This window comes from Puma concolor, chromosome B2 (genome assembly GCF_028749965.1).
Source record: "Puma concolor isolate L17-30 chromosome B2, mPumCon1.1.hap2, whole genome shotgun sequence".
Taxonomy (NCBI): Eukaryota; Metazoa; Chordata; class Mammalia; order Carnivora; family Felidae; genus Puma; species Puma concolor.
The window spans coordinates 131,071,960-131,096,106 of NC_141671.1; the positions used below are offsets into that span (position 1 = coordinate 131,071,960).

The following is a 24,147-nucleotide window of genomic DNA, read 5'->3' on the forward strand; positions in this document are numbered from 1 at the left end:
ATAAATAAAAATAAAAAATGATTTGGGGTGCCTGGGTGGCTCAGTCAGCTGACTCTTGGTTTCAGCTCAGGTCATGATCTTGTGGTTTGTGGGTTCGAGCCCTACATTGGGCTCCACCCTGGCAGTGTGGAGCCTCCTTGGGATTCTCTCTCTCCCTCTCTGTCTGTCCCTCCCTCGTTCACTCTCTCCATCTCTCTCTCTCTCTCTCTCTCAAATAAATAAATAAACTTAAACCAAATAAAAATAAAAAATGATTTGTACATGTTTGTGTGTGACATTCATGAAGCAGTAGCCAACATTTACTGTGCAACTTATACACCATGCACTGTTCTACATGTTTTACACGTCAAAGTTCATAATCCTCCCAACAACTACATGAGAGAATGACAGAGTTTCAGCCACATGAGAGTTAAACCCACTGTTAGAGGGAATAGTATTCACACAAGACCATCCTCACTTCTGACACCGTTTATAAGTTTGGGGGTTCTCAAAACCCTCCTCTGGTTCAAAAACATGCTGAAAGTGTTCGCAAAACTCACTTAATATTGTCATATCCGTGGTTGTGGGTTTTTTTTTTTAACAAGAAAAGAATACAGATTAAAGTAAATCAAGGGAATAGGCATACGGACCAGCGTCCAGATGGATCCAAATGTAGAGTTTCCCGGTGTCCTCTCCCCATGACTGATGGATGGCACCAATTCCTCTCTGCGAGGATGTGTGACATTGCATATGGAGTATGTTTAACCAGATGTTCACCTGAACCTTTAGTGTCCAGAGTTTTCACTGAGGCTCAATCACATTCTGCTGAGTGCCATTACCCGGCTGACCTTTAGTCTCCAGGCTTTGTGGAGGCAAAACTGCTACCATGTGGCCCAAAGCCCCCATCATAAAATCACATTGTTAGACTGTCTGGTCGCCAAAGCTCCTAGGCAAACAAGGACACTCCTGTCAAGCAGAATATTCCAGAAGCATAGAGAACAGCTCCTAATAGCTGAGAGCAAAGGCAAGATCTCTCTTTGAGGAGGTTAATTCTTTTTTTTAAATATTTTTTATGTTTATTTTTGAGAGGAGAGAGCGACAGTACACACTCGCACGCAAGCAAGGCAGAGGCAGAGAGAGAGGGAGGACCCACGCTGACAGCAGAGAGCACCATGTGGGGCTCAAACTCACAAACTGTGAAGTCATGATCTGAGCTGTAGTCGGACGTTTAACTGGCTGAACCACCCAGACGCCCCATCTTTGAGTAGGTTAATTCTCCACTACTGGTATTCCCATTTTATAGATGAAATAACTGAAATGCAGAGAGGTTAAGAAACTTGCCTCCGAACACCTAGCTGGTAAACAAGAGAGCCAGGGTTCAGATCCAGGCTGTCTTCCTCTGGGATCTATAAACATCCTCCTTGCTGTCTACAGATATGTTCATTGACTATCCTGAAATCAGACTGCTCATCTGTGGTACGACCTGAATTTGAACTAGGGTGGATCTGATTCAAGAGTTCTTGGTCTTTCTATGTTCCTCTGGCATTTCCTTGCAAAACCAGGAGAACCCCTCTCTAAAGAGCTCTTGCTTCTTCCACCCCTGAAATAAGTGAAGTTGATAATAACCCTCACAGAGCTCTCCCTCTCACACATTTAGCCATCTGAGCATCAGTGTCTCTCAAAAGGAAAATGTTCCTTTGTGATCTCCTGTACGTGACTATTAAGAGTCAATGGAGTTTTTATGAGCCTTGAAAATAGTATTATCTATGAAGCTGGTAGTTCTGTATTATTTCTTCACAGAAAAAAAAAAAAAGTGCTACCAGGACTTAGCAATATATGCACGTAAGTGTAAAACCAAGGAAAGGTATTGATGGTCATGTATGTGCCTTAAGTGTCTTTATGAAAGCAGTGTGAGAGCCACATGTTTGCACACAGTACATCATAACAGCACGTGTAAGAGCGATGCGTCCTCACTTATTTTGAAGGCACAGTTTTATGTCTTGGGAGGCTGGCTCCAGTACCCTGAAATTTAAGATGTAACTACAGGCACGGGTTACAGCTTGTTCCTTTATAAACCCTATCTTTGTTGCTTGTCAGGCCTGGACAGCTGTGAGGGGGAAAGTGGCAGGAGACCCGCCCCCCCCCCCCCCCACCTCATGAAGAACTTTTCTGAGTAACCACTGCAAACAGAGAAGGATCATTGATGAAAACCAAAGGGGTGGGTGGTGTCTCCCACCCACAGATCAGCCATGCTGGTTTCCAGGGCCAGCTCATCACCCAGCCAGGAGTCAAGCTGTGTGAGTTTGATCAACTGAACTTGAATCAAGGCAAACAATAGGCATATCTTTCCAACACTTCCTACAGTCCCCTTCCTCGTTAATCAGAATATACCAAATAAGGCAAAAGCAACTATATATATATATATATATATATATATGTGTGTGTGTGTGTGTGTGTGTATATATATATATTTATATATAAATATATATATTTTAAGTTCCACAGAGATTCTGAGGCACAGCAAATGTCAAGAGCATAATTGATCTGAAATTATGCCACCACATAAAAACTTAAATTTGTGGGGTTCCCAGGTGGCTCAGTCAGTTATATGGCCAACTCTTGATCTCGGCTCAGGTCATGATCTCACAGTTGTGAGTTCCAGCACCACATCGGGCTCTGTGCTGCCTGGGATTCTCTGTCTCTGTCTCTCTCTCTCAAAATAAATAAACATTTAATAAAATAAAATAAAATAAAATAAAATAAAATAATAAAAAATAAAACCTGTGCTAGGTTATTAAAAAAGAAAGAAAAACTTAAATTTATGAAATGTGTGGAAGGGACAGCCTATCATCTCTATTCATTTTCAGCATCTAGGCCAAGCTCATTCCCTTGAAGGGAAACGAAATGACCAATCCCCACTTATTTATTTTTGGTTTGTAAGAGGGGCTGTTAGTGTTAATTGCAAGTTAAGCACATAATTACATGGTATGCATATTTTTAAAATTAGGGCTCATTTACCACAACATAATTTAATTATCATTTATCTAAAAGTACATTGCAGTTTTTGAAGTGTCTTTGCACTGTGTGTTAACGGCCACAACTGAGGGACATCATAAAGCCACTTCCAGGGATGGAGATGTCCTTGGACCGGTGTTTCCTCTGTGGGGACAAATGGTGGGTTTGAAGCTCTTTCCTACTCACGCTGACAGAATCATCAGTTACTAAGTACTAATTGACACCAATGGGATGTGTAGGCTGGGTTTCAAGTTCTTCTCCGTCGTGAGAAGAAATAAGGGATGGGTTACTAAAGCTCACATGGATGTTGTAGGAGGACACGTGGTATCCTACCCTTCCAAGTAAGGGAAGACAGAAAACCAGCTGCAGCCTCACAGGCAGGCCTCACAGAGAAGGCAACAGGGGGCATTGTTACAGCCAGGACTGGGCAGAAGCTCCTTTCCTCTGACACTAGTTCTGGAAACCTGACAGCAGCTCTGATAGCCTCCCAAGTTCAATAATCAGCTCTTCTGTGTCTGCGTCTCTACCAGGTTGTACTTCCTTTTCTGTTTTTGTTTTTTTTTTTTTTTTTTTTTTAATTTATTTTTTCAACATTTATTTATTTTTTGGGACAGAGAGAGACAGAGCATGAACGGGTGAGGGGCAGAGAGAGAGGGAGACACAGAATCGGAAACAGGCTCCAGGCTCTGAGCCATCAGCCCAGAGCCCGACGCGGGGCTCGAACTCACGGACCGCGAGATCGTGACCTGGCTGAAGTCGGACACTTAACCGACTGCGCCACCCAGGCGCCCCTCCTTTTCTGTTTTTTAATATATGTTTTAAGTTTATTTATTCTGAGAGAGAAAGGGCAAGAGAGAGGGAGACGAAGAGAGGGAATCCCAAGCAGGCTCTGTGCTGATGGCACAGAGCCCAACGTAGGGCTCCATCTCACGATCATGATATCATGACCTGAACCAAAATCAAGAGTTGGGATGCTTAACTGACTGAGACACCCAAGTGCCCAGGACCTTCTCTCCTACTACCAGCTCATGGTTTCTGCTGCTGTGACAGGCTACCTTTCCACTTCATAGCTTCTGTTTACCCAGACTTTCTAGTATGTAATGGCCTCTGCTTCCTGCCTTCTTGTTGTGTCTTTTGCTTCAGCCCGCCCTACTGTTTGCTGATGCTGTCTGTGTGTCTGCCATTTAAAGTCTCCAAAAAAAAGACTGGGGTCAGCAGTCATGATCCCATGTTATGCAGCTCCATTGGGCATGTATTGCAAGGGGGATCACCATAAGGGCCATAGCCTGCCTACAGAAAGCTGTCTTTGGATCAAGCACTGGTGCCTTATCCAACTGGCTTCAACCAGGAAAGTCAAGTCATGGGATATACAGCATGACAAGCCATGCATAAGAAAGCCCTTAGAGAAAGGAAACTGAGCATGGCAGGCACCGTGGGGCTTCTCCAAGAGCACCGTGGCCTTTCTAGAAAAAGCACCCCATACCGGCACCCCTGCTAGCTGAACCCCAGACCTGGTCCCCTTTCTGCCCCAGCTCCCCGTGTGCCCTGTGCACAGAACCTGGGGTTCAGCCTCTCTTTTCCATAAATGGGATCACCTGTGTCTTCTTTCCCCATCAAGGTGGACTCTGGGATAGGAAGCAGCTCTCTATACTCTCACCTGAAATAACTCATGGGTTTTCTGTTTTAAATGTTTTCTTGCAAAATACTGTGGTTTGAATATGGGCTAACTAGAATGTCAAACATTGGGGAGGTTCTAAATGTCCAAAGCATTCCATGAGTAAGTTTATCTTGAAATGTAAGAATTTTTTGACAGAAAATATGTCCACGTCTTAATCTCCAGAACCTGTGAATATTACCCATTATGGCAAAAGAATGATTATTAACTTCTGTGCTGTGATTGGTTAAGGATCTGGGAGGGAGGGGCTTATCTTGGATCCCCAGTGTCCTTGTCTGGGGAAGGCAGCAGGAGACCAGGCAGACAAGCAGAGCAGACAGAGCTCAGAGTGCGACCACAGAGGTGGAGATTGGAGTGAGGCAGCCCCAAGCCAAGGCATGCGGCAGCTTCCAGACACTGCAAGAGGCAGGGAAGGATGCTGTCCTGGAGCCTCTGGAGGGACTGCCTCCCTGCCTGCCTTACTTCCCGATTTCTAGCCTCCAGGACTGTGAAAGAATAAATTCTTCTTGCTTTAAACTACCCAACTTATGGTAATCTTTATAGAAGCCCTAGGAAATTAATACATACATTACCATAAATGTTCCATGGAAGTCTCCAAAATTCTTATCTTGAGAATCAGCCTATCTGATGTTTTTTTTGTTTTTTTTTTTTTTGTTTTTTTTTTGTTTTTTTTTTTTGGTTTGGCACACTAGAGTGGATTTCGGCCTGAGGCCGGTTCAGGATTGCCCTGTGGCAAGCTCTCCCGAGGAGGCCACACTGCAGGCTCCATGGGAGTGAAACTGTACTGCACATTACGATGCTTCCTACTATTTGCTGAATGGATGAATGAGTTCTCTGGCTTCCTCCTGATCGTTTTTTGTCTGGTTCTATGCACCCAAATGACCCCTCTGGCCCCAGATCACATTGCACTTTAAAGCTGCAGCTTTTCTGCTCTCCCCCACCCCCCCCACCCCCCGCCCTCCATCCTGGCCCCGTCCCCGGCCTTTTACAGCTCTTTCCACTGTTCTTCCTTCCACCACCTACATACACACTCCGGATGAGAAAGGCAGTCAGCCCTCCCTTTTGTTCCCTTTACACTAAGCAAACTGTTGTTTCTGAAATAAACCCCATCACAGCTTCTTTCCATTTTTATTCTCCATTTCTGCATCTCTAAAACTTAATCAAACTGCTTCCTGACAGAACTTTCTTCTCCTCTTTGGAACTCTCCTGCCACCTTATCCCTTTCCTGTATCATTTATTTCTCTCTTGAAAACCAGCTTTTTATGTGAATACCATCCCTTCTGCCAGACTTAAGAGTGTCCTACCATCAAGTTCATCGTTCTCTAAATGCGCACTATGGCACAGCTGACAGTGTGGGAACCCAACAAATACCAGATCACTGAATAGGTAGAAAATGAGGGTAAATGGCGAGTTTCAACAAGAGTAGAGAAATTTTGTGATAAAATCCTTAACGTGCTAGGAAGCTAATAAGGTAAATAAAATTGTTTTGAAACAACTTTGAAGGCCCAGTAGAAATGGTAGTAGGCTGGTCTGAATTTGTCTGGGAAAGGTCAGAATGTTTAGATGCATCTACACTTGCTTTCTTAGTTTTTATTTTTTTCTATTGCTCTGTTAACAAATTGCCAGAAACTTAGGAGCTTAAAACAACATACAATTATCATCTCACAGTTTCTATAGGTCAGGAGTCCAAACATGGCTTAGCTGGGTCTTTTGCTATAGGGCCTCTTACAGGATGCAGTGAATATGTCAGCCAGGGTCGGGGCCTTATTTGAAGGGTTGAGTGGGGAAGGAGCCCCTCCTAAATTCACATGGCCATTGACAGGATTTAGATCTTCCAGGGCTGTTGGACCGAGGGCTTCAGTTTCTACATGGCTCTTGGCCAGAGGACACCCCCTCAGTTCTTGCCGTGTGGGCCTCCCCAATATAACTACTTGCCTTATCAAAGCCAGAAAGGGAAGTTGGCTTCTAGCAAAACAGAAGCCCAGTCATAGAAGTGACATCTCATCAGCTTTGCCATATATTTCAGTTAGAAGCAAGCCAGTGGGCCAGCCTATACTCAAACAAAGGTGTGAATACCAGGAAGCTGGGATCATGGAAAATACATCTTAGAATTTTCTACCACATCTGGTAACTACCATAGGCATTCTTATGTATTTCTAAGTATTTTGAATGAGTCATATTCCAAAAATTTATTTCTTGTTCAGTTGGAATATAGAATTTAATATGATTTTCTTATATAATATAATTAGATTCCTGGACTTAAACCACTGGGTAAGGGCTATCTTACCCAGAATATACCCAGGTATCAGGCTAACCAAATTAAGCAACATTTATCTTATTTATTATAAAAAAATTTTTTTAATAGATTAAATATACCTTAAGTATATTTATCAACATTTATTATAATAACACCCATTGTCATTCTATGAGAATATGCTTTCCAAATGTCAAGTTGAGACTCTGGGACAAATTCTCTGGTGAACAGATCTTCAACAAAGCCATGTAGGGAAGTTACGAGTTCTGGACTTCTGCCATCAGGAGCTCATTAACTATTTCACACTAAGTATATGAACAGATTATCCCCAAGCAAAATATTTATCCACAAGTTGATGTTTATCAAAGATGCATTTACTGTGTCGTTATTCTATGAACTCCTCGACATTTGCATTGAAAATCTAAATGTTTCAACAGGGTAAATCATTTTCAAATCCTTCATAATGTGTGATTCCAGGAACCATTTCAAATCACTTTTAAATTCTTAAGACTAAACAAAACTTCCACTGCAGCAATACCGAATCCCCTGTGCTAAAAAGTTCCTGGTCCTGGTTTGTTTACGCTAAATCTCCTGGGTTAGTAATGATGCCACCCCCTCTCCTCTCCCTACAGCTCAATGTGGAAGAATCTCCCTGGTAGGCTAGCAGAAGAAATTCTTTTGAATTTTTAGATTCATCAAAGACAGGCCCTTTTCCTTTTTGAAGTCTTCCCTTGCTTCCTAGCCATTGGGGAGTGCTTTGAACTCAGCTCCCACTGCCCCTGTTTCCTCTTCAAAGGCTTCTCTTCCCTTCCCTGCAGGGAGAAACTGCCTTTTGAAAGTGGTGGGTTCCTGCCTCACATGGGTCCGTTGCAGTGAGCAGCAATAAACAACAACAATAACAAGCAGCAGTAGTAGGCCTTGGTCATTACAGAGAGATCTGGAGAAAATGTGGAAATCAAAGGAAAATTACTTTGCAATGTTACTTGGAAGAGAGGGTGTTAACTTGCCTTATTCTCAGTTGTGTGGCAGCTTCAGTAACTTACATGAAGCAGGGAGTGACACCTAAAGTGGCCCATCCGTAGGTGGAAATTTTGGACCAGGCGGACATCCTGGAGACATTATACATGGGAAAGTCCAAGCTTAAAACAGCTTATTTAAGTGGGAATCTTCCCCAGGCACCTTAACAGTTAGACCATGTCATGAGGCAAAGTCCTAGCCATCCTGGTGATGTGCCTGTGTGTTTGTTTCATCTGTAAATACAACCTGAGGCTGAAAATTCCTGAGGATTTTTCTTTTTCTTAGATATTGACTTGTAGACTCATAGACTAGTTATGGATTGATTTAGTTGAGCTTTTATTTTCCCCAAATTAAGTCACTGACTTAGATATGTAGCAATTTTAGCTATAATGAAGTATATTTTTATTTTCTAAGGAGGATGCTAACAGACTTAGGATACCTATAAGGCAATTAAAAGTAGGGCCTTCCCAGTCTAGAAGTCTCTGATTCTGTGATCTCAAGTAAACTATCAGGTACAAGCATTAGCCACTGATCAGGTATAGAACAACAGTGGTCTACAGTTAGCAACATCAATCAGACCACACTTTCTTTTATATATAATAATGGTTTTTTCAGTCATGAGTATATTAATTTTCTGGGGCTGCCATAACAAAATAGCACAGACTGGGTGGTTTGAACAACAGAAATTTATTACTCACAGCTCTGGAGGCTAGACGTCCAAGATCAAGGTGTCAGCAAGGTCGTTTTCTCCTGAGGCCTCTCTCCTTGGCTTGCAGATGGCCATCTTCTCACTGTGTCCTCACATGGCCTTTCTCTTTGTGAGCATGTCCTTGGTGTCTCTTCCTCTACTTGTAAAGACACTAGTCCTACTGGATTAGGACCCCACCTTATGATCTCATTTAATCTCAGCTACTTATTTCAAGGTGCTCTCTTCATATAGTCACGTTCAACATGTGAATTTAGGGGAGAACAATTCAGTACATACCATAAGGTTACCAACAATACCCATGGATGGATTGGAGGTCACAACCCATTTGTGAAAATGTGTGTGTGTGTGTGTGTGTGTGTGTGTGTGTGTGTGTGTTTCTGGAGAGAGAGTTCATGCCTTTCATGCGAATTTCAAAGAATGCTAATAGAGAGGACACACTTTTATACCAAGTTTTCTAATTATTTTTCGAGGTGTGATGACATATGCTAATCCTTCATACAGACTATGATTCTATGAACTCCATTGATCCATCCTCTCTACATTTTGAGATACCTTGTTTGACTACAAATCACCATTCTCTCTAAAGATTAGGGAATCATTGGAAGACACAGTTTTTTATCCTGCTAAGATGATTAACATGATAATGTTGTATTTTTCATTACCGTATAGTTTTAGAGTCTCTTGCTTTGGAAATGGTGGTTTATGTGATTAATAAAAATACAGTTTTATAAATCAAATAAATGCCTGAGATAGGTAAGAAGAATAGCAATTAAAAAGCAGTTATGAAAATAGGACATAGTAATAGTTTTGCAGGAAGAAAGAAAGAAAGAAAGAAAGAAAGAAAGAAAGAAAGAAAGAAAGAAAGAAAGTTGAACTTCCCAATTTTAGGCAGTGTTGTTTATAACTCTATAATGTACAGAGGAATGCATTGAAAACAAATGGTGGGGAGATAGGCCCTCTGGTAAAAACTAAAGAAATTAGAATTTTTTAAATGGACAATAGAGGGGAACTGATACTTGAAAAATTACCCCTACCCTTTCTCCATGTCTTCTAGGTGTGTACCTTTATATGGGTCCTCTTATATGCTCTTCTCTGGGGCTACTATTTTTATTGCATATTTGTGCCTTTGACTTTTTTAAACTAAACTTTAGATTTCATTGGCCATTAATAAATTTTATTTTAGTATATTTAGACATTTTTCTTGACCAACAATTTCCAAAATGTCTTTTTTTTTTTTTTTTTTTAGTTATGGAACTATTAAATTCAGACAAAATCTTTCATGGATGTCAAGTGAATAAAACTGGAAGCTATAGTTGAAATAGGGTCAGAAAGCGTTCTGCTGAGAATAACAAAACAAAACAAAACAAAACAAAACAAAACATTATCAATATGGTATTTCCCTAATCCAAAGAATATTCTCTGTGGAATTCCCAGGTCTATCAGTAGTTCTTAGAATATACTGCCTTCTTTGTTTAGCACTGTCTATATATTGAGATATCAGAAGAGAAAAAGAAAATCATGTTCCAAGTTTTTTTGGTTTTTGATAAAGGTATTTTTAAAAAATATTTATTTCCTCTGACTGCAGCCTCTTGTTAAAATGTCAGTAGTGGATGGGAAAATGAAGACAATGCTCACTTCCTTTTCCTCATTTTAGGACAATGATGGCAGGAGGGGACTGGAAATCTTAAATCATCTAATTGGCTTTGGAAATATTTTCAACCCTTTGGTCTCATTTGCCCCCATAGCACGCAGCTGGAGTCACAGAACCTAAATATTTAAGACAACCTATGACTTTCTGGCAAACGGTTATTTTAGAAAGAATCATTTTAAAGCCACCATGTCATTTTTGCTGGTCACTGTGTCAGTTCCAAAGACAGCTGGCAGCTCACTGCCTTGATCCAGACCTGATAGCGTTTACAGAGTGTTCCAAGATCTTGGGGTCCCAGCCATTTTGCCCCTTCTCAATAGCACTGGAGTGACTAAAATAAAGTTTGAAATGTAACTGTGTACTATTTGGAGAAAATTTGAAGAATATCTTCAGGTAGCATAACTTTGTTAAAGAAAAAAAAAACAACACTTTATTCACTGACCTCTGCAAAGAATTGAGGAACTCCTTCAAAAACAAAATTAAACTTCTGAATTAGTACAAATGCATTACTGAGAGTCTTTGGGGTTTTCAGTGGAAACATATAACTGAGTTTCTGCATGTATGTAGTATGGGTTAAACTATTCGAGTTAAGCATTTATATTTTTATAAAAGTTATGCCTGCTTTTTTAGTTTTTGGTTTAGTTTGGTTTGGTTCTCACAACATTTTGGCTCTAACTGGCTCCGCAAAGAACTAAAATTGCGATGTTTTGTGTAATTTGCCCCAGGTCATGCAGAGTTTGTGTCAAAGCCAAGTTGAGATTGTTTCTTTTAAGCCAGGCTTTTTTAATCTGTTGTGTTTACTAACCAATACATCATCCTATGTTTCTTGGGTTGTCTGGTAGGTTCTCACTACTGTACTAAGGGATGTGGAGACAAACATATAAATCACGGTCCCTCTCCTCACACATATGCACTCTGTCTTGACTCTATGAGCTCAATCTGTCCAACAGGTCAGGATAGCCATTTCATGAGCTCTAAATCTTTTTTTTTTTTTTTAATGTTTATTTAGTTTTGAGACAGCACAAATGGGGGAGGGGCAACAAGGGGGGACAGAGGATGTGAAGCAGGCTTTGTGCTGACAGCAGAGCCCAATGTGGGGCTTCAACTCATGAGCCACGAAATCATGACCTGAGTCAAAGTCAGATGCTCAACCAACTGAGCCACCCAGGCTCCCCCATGAGCTCTAATTCTTACTTGTGTCCAATAATGTCTGTGGAAGACAAAGACTTAGTTCCGAATGCACGTACTTTGGTGAGAGGTTGAGTTCCCCTCACCGTTCCTCACATCCTGCCAGGCCTCAAGGTGAAGCATATTCAAATGCAGCTGGTGGTACTTTTTCTTTTGGGATTTTGAAAATTTTAAAAAGGATGGAAAGGAAAAGAAACTAATACCTGTTGAATGCCTGTTTATGCCCAGCTGTGGGCTTATATAATTTGATCCTCATGACAACCCCGTGTAAATATTATTATCCCCATTTAACAGATGAGGAAACTGAGAATCAGAAAAGCCAAATAAGTGTCCTCCAACTTAATCACTCATGTAAACAATATTTGAATCTAGGTTTCTCCAAAGACAAAGGCCAGACGCTTCCTACTAGACAACCTTTTCTATCCAAATGCTAGAGAGTGCAAGCCCGCACTTCCCTCATCAACAAAATAAAGACAAAAGTCTTCCATGTTGTTTAATATATCATAAAATGGGAGAGTATTGAACATGCTGAACAAATTCAAAGGAGCTTGTGCTCATTCAGCCTCTTCATGAATTGTGAACAACCAACTGGACATTATGACTCAAATCATCAATGGAATTAATGTCTGCACTGACTCAGCAATGCTGAATTACATGTCGTCCCAGTGCAGATTTCTTCTTAATTGTTGCTAACATTAAAGAGAGTAATATCTTCTGTTCTCACCCACACCCTTTTGCAAAACTCAGAAAACTTTTGCTTAAAGATTTTTCTTCTCTCACATGCTTCTTACCCAGCAGCCTCTGCCAGCTAATGAAGGTATTTCATGGATTTAATTGGCAGAGAAAATCAGAGGGACATGTGAATTGAATGGAGAAAGAAATCAGTAGGAGGAATGGCATAGCTGAGGCAAACAACCACTTTGGAGATTATAAATGAAAGTTTAAATTGAAAACAACTTGAGGAACAATTAAGAAAAGGTCTTAAATTCTAGGCCCAAGAGTTCAGATTGGATAATATTGGCTAGTGGGATCGACTATGCTGTTGCCTTCTGTCTCCATCAACTACTGGTGTGGGTTTTACCAAGGTCTCTGTTGACCTACATTTGCCAGAACATCAATAGACATTTTTCAGCCTTCTCAGTAGCATTAAATGCTATTGACTGTTCTCTCCTTGTATCTTCCTTCTCTTGGTTCCTTAATACAACATTTTCTGGCTATCCTTTCATCTCTCTGACTACTCCCTCTACTGTGCATTACAGGCTCATTTTCTGCCATCCAGCACAGAACATGAAGTTCTCCAAGGCTTGTTCTTAAGCCCTCTTCTGATCTTAATATATACTTTTCTCCTAAAGTCAGATTATCTACACCCAGGGCTTCATTTACCATGTATCTGAAGATTCTTTCCAAGCTGCAGACCTACATGTACTTGATCATCACAAAGCTTCCTCATGTCTAACATGCTCATAGCCAAAGTCAGGAATGTGCCCCCCCATGCCCCCTCCAAACAAACAAACAAACAAACAAACAAACAAACAAACCCTGGTCTGTTCCCAGTGTTTTCTATCCAGTTTTACCAAACAGAAATTCAAAGGGAAGTCAGAATGATTTTCAATGTCTTATTGGAGCACTTGTTTGGATAATGGTTAGGGAATACTAGAAGAACAATAACGTGAAAAGATGGCTGGTGATGAATTTAGTTTTGAACTCACTGCATGTAAACTACCTAAAGCTTTCAGTACAATAAGATTTGGATAGTAACCGGGAGGCCAACTAAACAATTTCTGTAGAGTATATGGGCCAAAGTTGTATTGGAGAAAGGGGTAAATGAAAAGACAGTGAGGGTCTTCTACTCTTAAAGACATCCCTCCCCACCTCACTACATCAAGTCAATATACATAGTTGTACTCAGTGTTTATTAAATAGTTGGAATTTACTTCTATCCTCTGATTTTCTTTAAAAACCAGTAGACTTCATTCATTCATTCATTCATTCATTCATTCATCCATGGTCATATTTTCCCTGCATGAGCCAGTTAAGGTCATTCTATTCCAAGTTGACTTAAAAATCTTTGGGGTACTGTGGTCACAAGGAAGAATCAAGGAAAGATTGCAGCTGGAATAATAAAATGATGATAACCCAAACACTTTTTGAGCACTTACTCTGTGCCATATACTTGATGAATGCTTTATATCCACTGTCTGATTTATTCTTGTACACCATTAGGTAGTTACTATATGTAACCCCATTTTATGGATGTACGAACTGAGGCTTAAATCAGCTGACTGTCTTCCCCAAAGCTTGTAAGTACAAAGCTAGAATTCCACTCAAATCTAACTTGAGAGCCCTTCCCTTAACCAGCGTGCTTCTGATCTCACACCTGCAAAAGCTCCCTATTCATTATCAGTATATTTTGCATCAAGAAAGCCCATGGTTGGCCTCATTCTTCCCTTTGCTCATTAAAATTAGCACACAAAATGAGCATGGCTTTCTCTTTATCTGCAGAGAAAGGGGAGAAACTTAAAAATGAGAGTCCCGGGGCGCCTGGGTGGCGCAGTCGGTTAAGCGTCCGACTTCAGCCAGGTCACGATCTCGCGGTCCGTGAGTTCGAGCCCCGCGTCGGGTTCTGGGCTGATGGCTCGGAGCCTGGAGCCTGTTTCCGATTCTGTGTCTCCCTCTCTCTCTGCCCCTCCCCCGTTCATGCTCTGTCTCTCTCTGTCCCAAAAATAAATAAACGTTGAAAAAAAAATGTTTTTGAAAAAAAAAAAAAAGAGAGTCCCAGAGTTTCAAACACAAGCAAACAGCCTGAGGATGACCGGGAACCTCACTGTAATCCATGCACAGCTGATGTTCCAGAGAACTGGGGAAGGAAGAAGGAAAGCATTGGTTGCTCTTCAATGTTGGTACCTTGCAACCCCTGCAAAGCTGGATTGGTGTGTGGCGTGTGAATATTGGTGGCCTTGACCTAAGCAGGAAGGTTTCCCCTGAAACGTATCTGTGGTTAAATGTCAGAATCTATGGGGGCGAGGGATACAAAGCTATTACAAAAACACATAGAAATTATAAGACTTACCTTTCCTCCACATAAAAGTGCTTTAAAGGCTTGAGACTGAAGTTTTTCAACACACCTGGAGAAATAGAATCACCTCTAAACTAACCTTACATTTTTTTGAGTTCATAAAAATGAAAAGTTAAAGGAAACCTCATTAACTTAGAGTTATCATTGCCTCAGGAAAAGAAAAGAAATCTAGTGAAGGACACCTCCAATGAGAGCAATGAGCTAAGCAAACACCTCTAACCTTGGAATGACTTAAGGAACTTCTTGAAGGTCTTTTCCTTCCTTGATGTTAGTGCATTAAATTTAAATTGCCTGGTAATCCTTGGACTCTGGGAAAAGCAAATGGTTAGTTTATGGTCAATTTCTCTCAATGATTATCTTTCAGCAAACGTGTGAGTTATGAGAGAGAGAGAGAGAGAGAGAAAGTATCTAACCTATTCCACTATCGAAGAAGAGAATTGGATGGCACATTCAAGGCGCTGCTGCTAAGAGGCTTTGCACAATTGCTGCAGCCCAGCCATGGATGTTGCAGTGAAATAAATAACAGGAGGCGGTCTGAGAATTTGCAAGAGGAAGTGTTTTCATAATATAGCTTAGCGAAAAACATCTCTATATTAAATCTCCTTGCAAATTTGAACTGTACCAGGGGAAGGTAAATGGGTTTATATAATCCAAGTAGCATAGGAAATATTAAATACTTCATGTTAAGACAGGGTGACATCATTGCCCAGATACTTTTTCTCTAGGAAATTGAAGGCTCCATGCACAAGTGAGAGGTAGGAAGAATTATTTACTGTGGGAAAAACTCTAACATACTCACAGGTCTGCCTGATGTTTATGGTGCCACTGAAAAACAAGAACTACCCTATTTTAACTCGTTGCATTTCAAGCTGCAAAATAAAGAGGGAAGCAGAGGTAGGGAAAATGAGGAAATTCTGGGAAGCCATGGCCTTCAACTGAAGGAAACTGCCGCCAGAAATCCCACTAACTTTCTACTTGATCATATATGGATTTTAAGAAGTAGAAATTCTGGAGGTTTCCAGAATGAAGGAAGGGATTTTACACAGGATTAGAAAAAGATGGAGTCAGCCAACATACATCAAACAGAACTAAAAATTGAAGACTTGTTTTTTTAAAAAAGGTTTATAATGTAGCAGGTGGAAGATCTTAGAAAGACATAGAACAATTATACTTTCCCCTAGAGATCCCCAGAGGGCCAGAGACAGAAAATCATTAGGGGACGCCACATGAAAATCATACAGTTCACACATTTCTGCCTAAATTTTGTCAATTTTTCAGAAATTTTCAACGTGTATTATTATTGCAATCCTTTATAGTTTTCTCCCCTTTGCATTTCTCCACAAACAAATCTGATTAACCTGAAATATACATAAGATTACCAGTGGAGATAAGCAGAAGGTAAACCAGTTGATAGAGGAAAGTCATAAGCAATGTGTTGTTAGGGTACTTATGTCCCAAAGGACTGACTTGAAAACTTGAAACTGAAAACACCAAGATTTCTGGACATGATGGTGGACAAGGAAAATCAGATTAGTACCTTACCTCCGCTCAGGCCAACTGTCTCTGACTTTACTGTTTGTGAGTCACATGGCCGTGCCCTGGCACTACTTATGGTGACCAAGCATTTTTAAATGTCCTCCAGCAAAGCTACTGTGATCCAATATTCAGCTGTACAACTTTCACTTGATAGCACTTCCTTTTCATTTTCTACATCCAGATGTTTTACCTGGTTTTCTTCCTTTCCTCTCACTGACTTAAGTTTCTCCCTCCTCCTCTCTCCATTTTATTTGCATATCTGGAACTTACTCATTTGCCCTTTTTTCTGCTCATCTTCTCAACTTACATTATAAGCTGAGCTCTGTTACTTCATATTTCTGTGTTTTCTTGAAGACATTCGAGTATTTTCCTATGCATAGACAATAGTTTCTTTAGTGCATTCTTTAAAATTGTTCTTGAATTTACCTTGAATAATAAAGTAATACATACAAATTAAAGAGCATTTGAAAAATATAAAAATGTAGAAACAAGAAAGATGGTCACTCATGGTCCTTTAGACAAAGGAAATCATTGTTGACATTCTCATGTCTTCTTTTTAGGAACAAAAAACAAGACTTTTAAAACTACATATGCTAGAGTAAGTAGTCTTTGATGTTCTTTGATGTCTAAATATGATAATATAAGTATTTTTTTAACATCTTTTAATGGCTATGTAATATTCTGTTGAGTGGATATATCTTACTTTAAAAACTGTTTCTTTCTTATAGACCATTAAGATAATTTTAAATTATTTTGCTGTTGTAAATAGTGTTAGGGAAAATACCCTTGTTTATTAAGCTGAGGAAGGGTATGTTTTTATCTTGTATGTGGTTGTTTTTTAGGCTGATTATTATTTCTTTAGCATAGACCCAGAAGTTCAATTACAGTATTTGAGAAAGGGTTCAGGACCCTTGATAAGAGGCTCAACTTCCTTCCAAGACAGCAGTTGCCGTGTATTCTTTGTCCAGCATTCAGGAGTATGCATTTTTCACCTCCTTCTTGCAATATTGAGTATTCTTATTTTAAAAGACTTGCTAAATTAACATGTGAAAATAGTTTTTCACTTGAATGTAACTGCTTATTAGTCAGGGTGCATGTAGTTCCGTGAATTTGTTGATTATTATCCCTTACTCATTTGGTCTCTCACCCCTTGTCTACCTTTCGATTACCTTGTGCCCCACGCTGCCAACTTCCTGCACTTTTCCTCATTCCCTTCTGCTAGCTTTTCCTCCCCCCACCACAAAGTTAGTTTTAAAATTCTTTTTTGTCTCATATCCAGTAACTTGAGGGGCAATGGGACCCAAATTGCATTTTAAGATCATTTTTATGAGTCGTTCTCAGCAGGCATCTTCAAGGCCCCAAGTTCTTTTTTTGTCCCCCACTGTGAAAAACTGATTGGCAGCTGGTGACAGGCAGGGCACTGGCGCTTGGCACTCACTGGAAGCCCCGCAGGAGGTGCCCAGAGCCGTGGCGGAGGAAGTGTGGCCAAGCCAGCACAAGGTGGGGGACCAGATGTCGCCCGATTATGTTCCATTGAAATCCAAACAAAGCCCCAGATTCAGGATCATTTCCTTGAGACTCCCCAGTTGGAAACTGGCGCCCATCCAGCATCTCACAACAGCTGGTCTCCCCATGCTAGGATTTATGTGTCTTGCAGAAGACTTTACCTGTGTGTTATTGATTGGTTTCTGTAAAGCATTCAAACAAGATCTTGAAGACCCAAAGCATACTGCTCTCTGCTGAACACAAAAAGAGACCGTATATCACTGAAACGCCAGCCGTCTTATTACAGTCTTGGGAACTCTGCGAAGGATGCATTTTCCTTGTTATTTATGCCGCCCATGTTAACCCTGAGGCTGTATACTGACATTTGCAGCTTTGCAGGGACAATGCTCCACTCTTGTTAGGAGACTAAGCCCACCCTATGGAAATAAATTACATTACAAAATAAGCTTTTGGGGACACCAGCAGATGAGAAATCACGCTCATGTTTCTCATCATCCAGTTCATGTTGAGAAGTCAGAGAATCTTTTCCAAAAGCTCGTTACTTGTTATCGCCCAGGTCATTTGCATTTATGCCTTCCACTTTCCTCTGAAGCGAGGTGAACTGTACGCTTGGCCGTTCCGTTTTCTGAATATCAAGGAGGAAAACAAAACAAACAAACAAAAACCAACCCCCCCCCCCCACACACACACAAAGGATATTGTGTTTGGTTGTGTTGAGCAGCAGAGGAAGGTTTTAATTTTAAAACAAAACAAGCACTTCTAAGAAAAACTAAATATTGTGAAAGCACATCAATTCATATCATATTTAGCTAACTATGTGTTCCTGCCCTAAATCCAGGAACTATAGTTTATGCATTGGCTTTGTAACTGGCTGCTCTTGCTGTCTCAATCACCTGATGAGGTCACAGTGACTGCTCTCCTCGTTCTTCCTTTCTCTCTCCCTCTCTCCCTCTCCCGCTCCCTCTGGCTGCCTGGCGGTCCTCAACCCAGATTCTCAGACCTCACAGTGAGATTTTGGAGCAAACCCTCTCCATTAGAAACAAACAAAATAAATTGTTTCCATTCCCCTAAGGAATGTGCTAAAGCCCTTTTTCCTCTTTAACATGGATGCAATTTAAGTTTGGCAAGAGCTGAACACAATATACCTCACTGGAAGGAGAGAGCTTTGTGAGAGAGACCCTTATAGAAAGACTGGCTCATCCTCCCTGTGAACTTAACATGACAGAAAGGGACCCAGTCATGCCTTCAGCATCCACAGTGTTTCTGCAGAACACTCACCAATCCCTCCATTGCACAAAAATGTATAAAGCGCCTACTATCTGAAGATCCTTTGTGCATGTCCCTTCCTCTCTGTCCCTGCAAGGTGTGAAGTCAGTGCATCTAACGATATGCATTTCATTTGCTTAATCTCTAGCCCTTTCCACACCAGCAGCGACCAGATATCATTCAGTGACATTTCTCTTCATTACTCTCACTTAGAATCCTTCTTATCTGTAATGCTCCATAGAAGATGAATTAAAAGGAATTAAGGATAAGACTGTGGCCCATTCCCTGCAAGTATTAAATGGAAATCACCTGAGATGATCTGTCCGGAATCGATCAAAGACAGTAATGTAATCAAGGGCCAACTTAGGCAGACCCAGAGAGTGTGCACATGACTCAGAAAAGCAACCCTGGCCTTTGCCTGTCTCTCCTTCCCTTTCCTGTACCTCATCTACTTTTGTAAAAAATCTGCTCGTGCATCTGCCGGATTCCAACATCTTTGCTCAAATACTGGAAGCCATCATGTTTCTTCTGGACTGAAACAATCAGACCCAAATCAGTGAGGCCCGGAGGAAAGGTTCCTCCGAGGCCACGTTGGAGAAGGATTTATTTGAGTTTCCTTAAATGTAGGATGCTAGATATTCCTTATGCACCCTTGCTTTCCCTACTAATCTTTTATTTGTTGGTCATATTCACAAATTTAGCAAAACAGTTATTGAATCAATTTACATTTTGGTGTCTTCCACTTTCCTAACCCCTAAGGTGCCCATCCTTGTAGAGCATAGCACATAGCTTTGTTATTACCCTTAGCTCACTTTAGTCCTAGCCCCAGCATTCTGGAACTGGCTGCTATATCTAGTTCACATATCCATAATGCTCCTCATTTCATACCATCGAATAGTCTTTTTCCCATCCTTTCTCTCATATCCTCTCTGATTCTTGAGAGTCAGAAGATTCTCAGGTCTTCAAGTGAACTCTGACCTCATCCTGCTTCCTTCCTTAGTGGCTACCATAAAGCTTTGATTCATGGCTATCAGAGCAAGAGGAATACTGAGCCAGGCAGATACATTGGCTGGAGCAATGGGTTGACCTAAACACAAAAGCTGATTAACAGCCCTTGGAGGTCCAAAAGCCACTAGTGAGGAGGACTCTCAGTGAAGAGACACAAATTCCATTCATCACTATTTACACTGGGGCTTTTTCTATTTACCCTAGATATCTGCACAATGGGGACCTGACTCCTAGGGGTCAACAAAAATAGGTGTGGAGAACAATGCACGAGCTGTGTTTAAACCTACAAAAATGCGTCTCTACCCTTGATTAGGCTGCAGAGGCTAATGAAAATGTTAGGTTTCTTTGATCTGGCTGAACTCTGTGAGCTGTGTAGTAATACTGTTGATCTCATACTGACCCGAATCTGGCCCAAATGTGTGTCTTTGATTAATTATATTCAAATGGGGAGGATTGAGTTGATATATATGGTTTGGGAAATAAAGTTGTTTAAAATATTGGTCTGTGGGTGCAAATAACAAAGCATAGGCCATAAGGAAAAATAAAACCAAAGGTCATTTGTTAAGATCTAGATCTGGAGCCTGAAGCATATTTCTTCCTCCAGAAACCCCTCCCATATGCACTGTCTCACAAGAGAATACATTGTCTGTATGACGGGCATGTTTCCTAGAATCCCAAATCCATGATCACCAAAACTAGATGGTCTAGCCTATGCCTTATTCAGCTGAATAAATCTAGCATATGCCTTTTTCAACTGAATAAATTGTTGAATAGCTACAAATTGATAGCAAGTTATAAAGAGCATTAGGTACCAACTGCACCCTGGTTAATAAGAACCCAGTTACACGTCATGGAGGCTTATTGGTCATGCCTGAGACCATTTATACAATTACAGTAGCAGACTGTATAACCTCCAAATGAAGTGGTCATGAGGAATTTTGCCATGTACTGACCAGTTTCTTGCTTCCTAAAAACACGACGTTCACATAAACAGCAATGGTAGCCCATTCATAGCCTTGCAGTGCAGTTGTGAATTGTCAGGCTCTCGTCATGGTAGATATTCCCTCCATGAACTTCACAAATAGAGGTTTGAGCTAGCTGCGCTGCTGATTGTACGGCCAAGACATGGGATGTGCTGGCAAACACAGCTTGAACAAAGACCATCCGTGTTCAGTGGACGCTGTGATGTGCCACACAGGTCCCCTTTGGAACAAAGGACTTACTTCCCCAGCAGCCAGGTATGCTGCCCTCTTCAGCCCGTCCTGTAAATCGTCTCAGGGGACTATCCTGAGGAGAACTGTCTTGCTAAAGGTCAGGTTCCTTCCCTGTTTCAGCCCACAACCCATAACCAGTCCATGAGGGCATAAAGACCAGGCCCACCTACTCCAGTTCCTGGCAGTTCCGAAGGGCATGGCTGGCTGCAGAGCTCTTGATGGGTCAGCCATGCTGAGACCGCATTGTGGGCTGGTTTCTCCCTCTGCTGCACTGCTCGTCCTTCTTCTCCCCTGACAGGCGCTGATGCTCAGAAACTCCCTAAGAAACCTGCTGCATGCTGGTTTCCATCTCAGAATCTGCTCCCCAGGGAACCTGACCTGCAACACTGTGGCAGCCTGGGCCCCCTGGGTCTAAAGGTGATATAAGTTAGAAATGCAACACTGTCATTTAAAGGGCAAGCATGAGAATGACTGAAATGAAACAGACATTATCAAGGCTGACAAAGATGTGGAACCAGTGGGATTCTATATGCCAATGATGGGAGTGTAAATTGGTACATTCACTCTGGAAAACTCTTTGGAATTATCTACTACAGCTGAACACCCAGAAGTGTGCCCTGCAGCTCCTCTCCTCAGTATATAGCCAACAAAAATGCAAACATGTGTTCCCCAAAAGAAGAAATCCAGGAATACTCATAGCAGCATGGTTTCGTGATGGACCAAACTGGAAAGAGCCATGGTGTCATCAACAGGAGAATAAATGAATCAGTTGTGTTGTGTTCACACAGTGGAGTGCTATACAGCTGTGATAATGGAAGCCCACAACTCTACACTTCAGCATGGATGAGTCTCACAGATGGAATATTGAGCAAAACCAGCCAGGCACCACCCTCCCCCTGCAAAAAAAAACACATACTGCATTTCATTCGCATAAGTCTTAACAATGAAACAAAACTACTTTGGTGTTCAGACTCAGAGTAGTGGTGACCTTGGGGGGATTAGCTGTGACAAGAAGGGGTAGGAGGAGGATATTTTGGGGGACTTATAATGCTCAGTGGCTTGGTCTGAGTGCTGGTTACTGGAGTGAGTTCACTTTGTGAACATTCATCTCCTGGACACTTATTATTTGTGCACTTTCCTGTGTATGTGTTACAGTTAAGATGAAAGTTTACATAGTAAAGAAAGAAGGAAGGGCAGATAAAAACACTAGATGCAGAAATGTATAATCAAGGATGTAGACATGAATTCTCAGGACTTGAACAGGATCCGTGCTGTCCACTGAGGGGCCTGGGATCCAGAAGGGCTCGAGATCATGTAGCCAGCTAATAGTGAACGGTTTGCTGGCCCTGTTTTCTCTTCACACCCCCTCAGAGAGAAGAGCTTATGCAGACACTACAGTCTCCATTTTTCTGTACTTAGTGCTGGCCATACAATCATTGAGGCAGCCTAAGCAAGACATACAATGTGCACGGAAATAGGGCTTGAAAACAGACATGGAAGGGACATTGAGCCTAACATACTATGCCCAGAATAACAGAGATGCTATCTATTTCCTAGAGGCCTCTTTCCACCCAGGAACTACTATTGGGCCATCCACACTCCTATAACCATCAACATAACTTTGTGTAGAAAGTGTGTCCTTATCTGTTTGCAAAACCAAATTAAGAGTCTGCAGAGAAAAAGTTTTGAGCCATGAGCTAAATTACCACTTTCTCCTTGACTTTCCCCTATAATCTTTGGGAAGAGTGAAAGTTTGACTTCCTCCTTGCCGATTTGGATGCCTTTTATTTCTTTGTGTTGTCTGATGGCTGAGGCTAGGACTTCCAACACTATGTTGAATAACAGCGGCAAGAGTGGACATCCCTGTCATGTTCCTGACCTTAGGGGGAAGCTCTGTTTTCCCTCAGTGGGGAGAATGGTGGGTCTTTCGTATACGGCTTTTATGACTCTGAGGTATGATCCTTCTATCACTACTTTCTTGAGGGTTTTTACCAAAAAAACAATGTTGTATTTCATCAAATGCTTTCTCTGCATCTATTGAGAGGATCATGTGGTTCTTGCCCTTTCTTTTATTAATGTGATGTATCACATTGATTGATTTGCAGATATTGAACCAGCCCTGCATCCCATAAATAAATCCCACTTGATCATGGTGGATAATTCTTTTAATGCATTGTTGGACCCAGTTGGCTAGTATCTTGGGAATTTTTGCATCCATGTTCATCAGGGAAACTGTGCCCTATAGTCTTTGGGAGAATATTAGGATACTCTACTCTAAGGTCTTCTTCTGACACAATTACCTTCTATCATGGAATCATTGTAGTAAAAAAGAGCTAAGTTATGACTACTTTGTATGTGTTTAAAATAATAATGTTTCTTTTTTTATAATTTTTAACATTTATGTATTATTTTTGAGAGACAGAAAGAGACGGAGCTCAAGCAGGGGAGGGGCGGAGAGAGAGGGAGACACAGAATGTGAAGCAGGCTCCAGGCTCTGAGCTGTCAGCACAGAGCCCGACGCGGGGCTTGAACCCACAGAACTGTGAGATCATGACGTGAGCCGAAGTCATACCTTTAAATGACTGAGCCACCCAGGCACCCCTAACGTGTTTCTTTAAGACTCAAATTTAGTTTAATAGATAATAGAGGCAAGCTTCAATATTAAAAGTGAAATCTGCCCCATTCCTTAAGTATGCTGTGTGTGTGTGTACGCTTGTATGTGTGTGCATGTGTTTACACGTGTGCATGCATGGGTGTGTGTTTGCATGGGTGTAACTTGTATATGTGTAGATGCACATGCACAGCCTCTATTAATATAATACTGTTTACTAGGTGCATGTCACTGTCTGGAGACTCACAGCTCTCTGCTTTCGATTACACTCAGACTAGTCCAAAACCCCTCTGAACTAACCCTAATCAACTTGGAAGCCACCAGGCTCAGGCATGAAGCTGTCAAATGTGAGTGTTTGCAGATGTCAGTGCAGGATGGCAGGCGTCCAGGAGGACGGATCAAGGCTTAGTCACTGAAACATTCATGCCAGCGCATCCCAGCCCCA

General features: G+C 41.3%; 1 protein-coding gene and 1 long non-coding RNA gene across 25 annotated transcripts in view; one reads left to right on the plus strand and one right to left on the minus strand.

Moving 5' to 3' along the window:
- AIG1 (androgen induced 1) overlaps positions 1-24,147 on the plus strand; it is a 245,402-nt gene that overhangs the window by 161,050 nt on the left and 60,205 nt on the right. The gene's annotated exons all lie outside the window — the stretch shown is intronic.
- LOC147581259 (uncharacterized) overlaps positions 1-24,147 on the minus strand; it is a 169,760-nt gene that overhangs the window by 33,106 nt on the left and 112,507 nt on the right. The window contains exons 4-5 of one of the 13 annotated variants that reach the window (XR_015251590.1): positions 14,556-14,610; positions 5,647-9,988 (exon numbers count right to left, since the gene is read on the minus strand). The exons of 10 other annotated variants lie outside the window; for them this stretch is intronic. This is a non-coding gene — a long non-coding RNA (uncharacterized LOC147581259). Of the gene's footprint in view, positions 1-5,646; positions 9,989-14,555; positions 14,611-24,147 lie in introns of those variants that run through there. 2 more of the 13 variants (XR_015251591.1, XR_015251602.1) reach the window with 2 other exon arrangements.